Raw genomic sequence first — 7,097 nt, 5'->3', positions numbered from 1 at the left:
TTCCCTTCCCCTCCCCTCCCCCACATTCAGTATGCAGCTTTACTGTTCGTACTTGACTGGGTGAAGGTGAACAACTGCTCTGTGATCAACAGTGGAGTGTGAGGGTCTTGTTCTTGCTCTTCCTTTTTCTTCTTTTAAAGGAGTTTTAGAAGGTTGCTTGGCAACTGAGTTGTGAAACTTTGTGTGTTTGTTTCTGGATGTTGGGAGAGCCTATTGGGAAACAGCACTTTGTTCTTGCCCTGTTATTAGACTTCTTGGTATGCATCTGCTGTCAGAGAGGGTGATGGCTGGCTGGACCCTCAGTCATGTACAGACATTCTTACCTTATTTCTGTTCAGGCAAAGAGAATGAGCACCACAGAGAGAAGTTAATGGATCCCCATCTGGTTTTTCTGCCTTTTTCATAAGGAGATAATTTATCATGTCACTGATACTGCAGGGTAGAGACTGTTTGAAAAGAGGGTATAAGAGGCACTCACTATTAATCTTAAATGGTTAAAAAAAAAGTTAAAATAACAGGAAAGTGGTTTGTGAATCTGGGGAATTATTTCCAAATATCAATTTTCAGTCACATTTTTGTGCTAGTTCTGTAAAGTTCTTGTTGATGTTCTTTCAACTATGTACTTCCTTTGTATTATGGAACAAACTTCTCTGAGAATCTTGAATTACAAAACTTTGGATTGCATATGTAGTTCTTAAAAATGAGGCTCAGTTGTCATGTGCATGTATTTGGAGGAAAGATTATTGTTCCTCAGTGGTTTCCTGAACTGGGTGGAGGTTTTTTTGTTTGGGTTTTGGTTTTAGGGTTTTCTTTGCTTTTTCAGGGCCAGAATGTAATTTCCTTTAATCAGAATTTATTGGTGTAGAATAGCTCAAGATCCTATTGCATATTCCATGTAATATAATAATCTCTTTTTCCTTTTCCATGCTACGACCTGATTTTCCTTTAGAGAGTAAAATAATGGGTTACATTCCCCAAATCGAATTTCATAAAGCATTCACTTTCTCAACTGGTATTTTCTATCTTTTGTCAAGGCAGACTTACTCTGATGGGGCATGGTTGCTTTTTCTCCTTGGCTTTTTTTTATATCTTCAAAGCACTAACTTTTCTGTGTATTCAGAATGAGTATTTTCATTTTTGATGTTTTGAATGAGACATGCCTTCCATCCACTTCTCAAGGTGATGCTTGAATTTTTTCACTTTATTTGTATGTTTATACTTTGCTTGGTGTTTTTTATTTTTTTTTAAATCAAAAGTGGTTTAGTAATGTTACTGCTTTCCTTCACCTTCACATCAGTGTTAATTTACTTCATTTTTTGAAAATGTGGGAGATGGCAGGGTATTTGTGAATAACAGAAATGTAAAAAATATATAAAATCTGCTTTGTTGGAGAATTTAGCTGATGGAATGAAGTGAGGTAAATTAGTCTGATGAAAGCTTTAAAATATTAACAGTTTATCAAGCTAAATCTTTGGAAGAGTTCAAAGCTCTGTTATATGAATACATTTTTTATAAACAAGCAGTTTTTAGCTCAACTGCATACCAGGGAGTTACAAGACTAACTCTAGATGCCTTCTGCTTCATAAATACAGAATGCTGGAAGAGCAGCCTTTGAATTTGGTAATTTATTGTCCAAAACTCCCAGGAATAACTCTCTTGTTTAATTTGTAGCCTTTGTCATGACAAAATATTGGTATTGGAAAATTTGAGAAATCATGTCATCACATGGCTTTGCTGTAGGATGCTGCTTTTCAGTATTTTGAGTTGGATTTTTTTTTCTTGTCCCTTCCTACTTCCTGGAGACCACAGGAGAGGGAAAAGACTTGAGGTTCTGCCAGAAATCAAATTACATACTCTGCTAACCCCTAGCAATGTGTCGTTTCTTAGCTGAGAGCTTGTCTGCACTGGGAGAGTTAACATCTAAGAAGGTGGCTTTTTTGAAACTAACTTGTGGGGAGCAGCCTTGTATAAAACCAGTTGGCTTTGTGTTCTGCAAGGAGTCGCTGGTTTGTCTGGAATGGGCCACCTGTGGTGTTTTTATAACCCAAATAACCCATGCTCTGCAGTGCTGCTGCGTGCAGCTCTCTGCTTTATGGTTGGCACTGTTAAAAATACAAATAGGTTCTGCACAAGAGTCAAGCTTGCACAACAAATACATGCAAAAGTTATTTTAGGCATGAGCTCAAAACAAGGTTCAGTGTTTGCTGAGGTATGTGCTGCTTGGATTTCCCCCAGCTGACTCTCTGATGATCCAGCTATGACTGCTTTGAATGAGGAAAATCTTATCAATATTTTGTAGCCCTACAGAGTATGGTAACTTGCCAAGTTTTGATGGCCATGGAACTCCATCAAGCTTGTTGTACCCCTTTTCCCCCTCTGCTTTTGGCAGCACTATGTGTGTGACAATAGATGATCAGTCTTAGGTCCTTCCTAGGAGGAACTTTATGTGAGGTGCACTTAAGCCATATGTGGAGAAAGCAAGAATGTGGCCTCTGTTTTCAGAACCTCGTGGCTCAGACTGTAACCTAAATACATCTTTCTTCTCATTTCCTCTTAGGAGAGACAGTGGTAACTTAGTGAGCAGACTATTACAAACAAAACAGGAGCATACCTAGACAGAGGTGCAACATGCCCATGGCTCTTTGCAGTTGGAAGTGTTGGGAGTTGGAAGTGTTTTTTTGTAGTTTCAAAACAACGAGAAGTGGGGAGAATGTAAGGTTATCGTCTTGGGCAGAGAGAGGTCCTTCTCTTCTTTTACTACTCTTGCCTCTTCTTCTTCCACCACATTAAGATGAACCTTCTTGTCCTTCCAAGGTCCTGTTTTCTAACTTTTCCACTTTCTCATTTCTGTCTTTAAAACCTACATATTGAGATGTGCAGTTAATTACCTGTGTTCATTACTGGTCTGTATGCATTGCACAGCCAAGTTCAGAAGTTGAAAATAGTTTTAATGATTGAGCCTTTCTCTGCAGAAGTTTTTTTCTCTGCAGAAGTCAAATTGAGAACTTTGTCAGCTGGAGCAATAATTCGTGCTTACCCTTGCACACATAAAATATGAAGGGAAATTTTTGTTGTCCTGTTCCAGCTGAAAAATTAAGTGTACCAGTATGAACAGCTGAAAGAATCACAGATTATACTGAGTTGGAAGGGACCCACATGGATCATCATCATCAAGTCCAACTCCTGGCCCTGCATAGGCCATCCCCCAGAGTCACACCATGTGCCTGAGAGCATTGTCCAAACACTGAATGTTGTCAGGCTTGGTGCTGACTCACAAGTAATTTGTTAATCTGCACATTCTAGCCCATGGGCCTTGTTTAGCTTTGTTTGTCTTTGTTTTTGAGAACCGTCATAGCACATAATGGTTCATAAATGTATTCCTACAGGCAGTATTTTAAATTTTAGGTGCTTTTAGCAGGCTAATTTAGGTTTCTGTGCTGCTCCCAGTCCACTCTTTCATCAGTTTTGATAACACTATCCTTAACATGGCTACAAGCTGCTTATTTAGGCAGTTGGTGATTGCTTGTTTTGGAACATCCACTTTAGGTATCAGTAGAGATGTTTGGGCTTCAGGCTGAAGTTTAAGATATACTTTGCATAAGATAAAATAGTGTTTGACTCTGGTTCATAGGTATATTCCTGCACTTAATTACGAACATTTCAGGAATATTAAGTTTTAAATAAGGTTGTTTAAGGTTTTCCCTCAACCAGTGCAACATCTGGAGTAGGCAGAAATTACAGAGTTTGGACATAAATCCTCACTTATATCTGAAAATGCTTCTCAGTAAATAAACATAAGCGTTTTCATAGCTTTTTCTTCATAAGTAAGCCCCCTGATGTTAATTGTTTAAAATTCATTAAATTTGCACATGGGGGATTAGTTTGACCTTTTAAGTATTTTAGGATGTTTCTCAGGAATCACAGGAGGTTCTCATTAAGAGAACAAAAAAGAGAACAGCCAGGATTATTTTATCAATCAAGTATGCTAAAAAAAACACCAACAAAACACAGCCTTTCAGTATCATTCACCAAGGACAGCTGGAGCACAAATTAATTTTTTCTTAACAGCTGAAACTCAAGATGCTTTTCATGGTATCACAATGAAAAAATAATTTGTGTAGCTTCTTTTTGAAGCAATAAATTCTCTGTCTTAACCAGGAAAACTAATAACAACATAATAGTCAGGCTTTGAGGGTGGTAGAAAAACTTAAATCACCAACTAGCAACTCCCTTTGGAGACAATGCCTGCTCTAATGCCGGATGAGCTCTCCCTATAGAATGGGCAAGCCAGGGGACTGTACACATGGTAATTACTTGGAGAAGATCTCAACAGCACCAAGTAGGCAAGCAGATGCACTTTTACTAATGTTTGTATTTCTATTTCTATGCGGGTGTTCCTGCGCTTCCAGGAACTCAGCAAGGTTTACTTGGTAGCGCAGGCTTCATTATTACTTTTTAAAATGCTTTCCATTAAATGTAGGTCTGTTGGCCGTGATGTTCATTGATGTGCTGGTTTTGTATTACATGGTTAAAAATGCTATGGACAAAGTTTAATAATTAAATCCATTATTAATGTCTCCTTAAGAAGACAAGAGGAAGGCCATGCATGTTGATTCAGTGCTACAGATGTGGGCTCTGAGAGAAAATATATTAAAATATGAATGCTGCCCTCTAAACAAATACACCCCCAAAAACCTCAGTCTTTAAAATACTGCAGAATTTGAAAGCTAATAACCAAAACAACAGGAGAAGATTTAATCTTTTAATCAGCCGCTTGCTGTATGTGTAGGAGTGATTTCCATAAGCTTTGTCGCCTCCATAGATGACAGCTGATCCTTTCCCAGATCACGCTGCAGGTAAAATGTGGTCAGTACAAAGCCAGCTTGGCCTGGTTCATCAGCAACGCCCCAGGGACAGAGCTCCCCATGGACAGCCCTCAAGGATTATGTAGAGTTGACTGTATAGAGAGTGAAGACATCACAGATGATGCACTTTTTGGTGTGTTTAGAAGATTTTTAGCTGACACAATATCAGGTCACATATCAGAAGAATCTGGCCACCAGAAGTAGGAATACTTTTGGAGGTTTGCCTTTCTTCCGGAAGGAGTATGCTGGGAGTTGATGGAGAGGGAAAGATAAACTGTGAACCCAAAATTTAATTGCCAGTGTGCCAGCCACAAAAGCTGAGATTATGGAAGACATAGACACAGCAGGAAACTCAAAATAGGAAGTTGCACAGATCCTGTCCCTGAGTACCAGCTATTAATGCATTGGGCTGGAGCTTATCTGGCTCTATCACTTCGGCCTGTGCCAGGAATGGGTCACACCCCAGAGCAGGATGACCCAAGGTGTGACTAGAGCACTTGCTCTACGGCTTTTTGGCTGTCAGTCTGCACTCTGAGGAGACAAGGACAAGAGGGAGGTCTTTTGCATGGGATAATAGAGGATTTATTGCTCTGGGGAATCTTGGGGGCAAAAGACAGAAAATGCAAGCGTGCAACAGCTGAAATAGGGAGGCGGTTCAAAGGGAGGGTACAAAGCATCAGCTAATCAGAGCTATCCTGGGGAGGGTAAAAGGCAGGGTTCACAAAATCATCCTCCAATGAGGGAGGTAGCGGGGGAAAGGTTGGGTCACATGGACTAATCAAGCGTCAAAGTTTAGGGGATTTCCGAAGTGGAATTCCAAGCATGCGGTGGGCTTAAGACAGATTGACAGGAGACTCAGGGTAGATTGACAGCGTGGGATGGGAGGGTCTCATTTGGACCAAACCATCAACTTAGGTAATAACAGAACATACCATTAATAAGAAACACACTGCAACAAGCTATGACATGTTTGACTTAATCAAAATTCTTTACTGTGTTTATGTGGAGCTCAAGATGAAATTCCAGCCTTAAATCTTCCTAAAATTTTGACTTATCAGAAATGTTTATAAAGTTCAGAAGAACAAGAATTTATACAATTGCATCCTGTGCATTACCTTGAATATGATGTTCAGGAAGCAGATTCTGTTGATCTATTAGAATGAAAAACTGTATGTAATACTGATGGCTAGAGAGTAGGAGAATTTGGGGTTTAAATTCATCACTAGCAAGCTGATCTATTTTCTGCCAGCTAAAATATAAATTTCTTTGACAACAGCATGTTATTTACACAGAAAAACAGGGCAGTGTTTAATAATTACAGTGTTTCTTCTAAAATGGGACTTTCTCTAAAATGTTATTGATAGGTTTAATCATAAGAACAGGTCTTCCTTCCAGGAACTTTAGTCCTTTTCAGCCTTTCCAAAGTCTCCAGAAGCATACAGCATTACAGTAAGAGTGACTTTTTCTTTGAAGACCAGAGAGAGAGTTGTTGAGAGGCAGTTGATTTAATTAATTGATCACTTTGAAAATTGAAATGGAAACAGTCATGCAAGTCATTGAAACGAATCTCTTCTCTCTTCTTCCTCACAAGGTAGCTGTGAATTGATCTTTGGAGGGGTTGCTCTTGTAGTCTTGGCAGCTCTGGTGTCTTTACTCTGATGCTTAAGACTATGTTGTAACATTTTTTGACAAAATAAAAGGATTTGTAGGTGACTTTGTAAGTTGTATGATATTGACTAAAGTTCTACATCAGCTTGATTCATCATCCAAATCTTGTCATCAGTTTTTAAAGTTTGGAGCTGAGTTTAACCAATCTGAATTCCTAAGTGTCACTTAAACACTGTATTAAAAAGAATATTATGTGACACTGTTAATTATTTACTGTTTTACTGTGACCAGACCTGGAATGTACATCTTACATTATTAGGAGGAAATTGTATTTTGTTAGTTATTTAATAAAGTTATATTCCCATTTCAGAAATAAGATTAGTAGTTAAGAAGTTTGATGAAGCAGCACTTGTTAAAAAATTTGCAGTCTTTCAGACTTTTCTAAAAGCTTGGAGACTGCAAAATGCAGAGCTTTTCTGAGACCTCTTATTAAAGGTTTTAGAAATCCCTAAGATAGCTAACTGCACTAAGATACCTGTAGCTAACCTCATCCACAAGAGAGATATTGTGGATTTTTATTTAAGAGATATTAATTGTCTGGTTGCATTTGAAATTTCTTAGTGC

General features: G+C 38.6%; 1 protein-coding gene and 1 long non-coding RNA gene across 4 annotated transcripts in view; one reads left to right on the top strand and one right to left on the bottom strand.

The window, feature by feature from the left end:
• The window catches only part of THADA (THADA armadillo repeat containing), a 154,110-nt gene that overhangs the window by 95,081 nt on the left and 51,932 nt on the right, over positions 1 to 7,097 (top strand). The gene's annotated exons all lie outside the window — the stretch shown is intronic.
• Positions 26 to 7,097, bottom strand: part of LOC107201773 — a 30,998-nt gene continuing 23,926 nt past the window's right edge. Inside the window, exons 2-3 of the long non-coding RNA XR_004496790.1 lie at positions 324 to 446; positions 26 to 210 (exon numbers count right to left, since the gene is read on the bottom strand). This is a non-coding gene — a long non-coding RNA (uncharacterized LOC107201773). The remainder of the gene's footprint in view (positions 211 to 323; positions 447 to 7,097) is intronic.

This window comes from Parus major, chromosome 3 (genome assembly GCF_001522545.3).
Source record: "Parus major isolate Abel chromosome 3, Parus_major1.1, whole genome shotgun sequence".
In the NCBI taxonomy this organism is placed as follows: domain Eukaryota; kingdom Metazoa; phylum Chordata; class Aves; order Passeriformes; family Paridae; genus Parus; species Parus major.
This window is presented reverse-complemented; position numbering and strand designations above follow the sequence as displayed.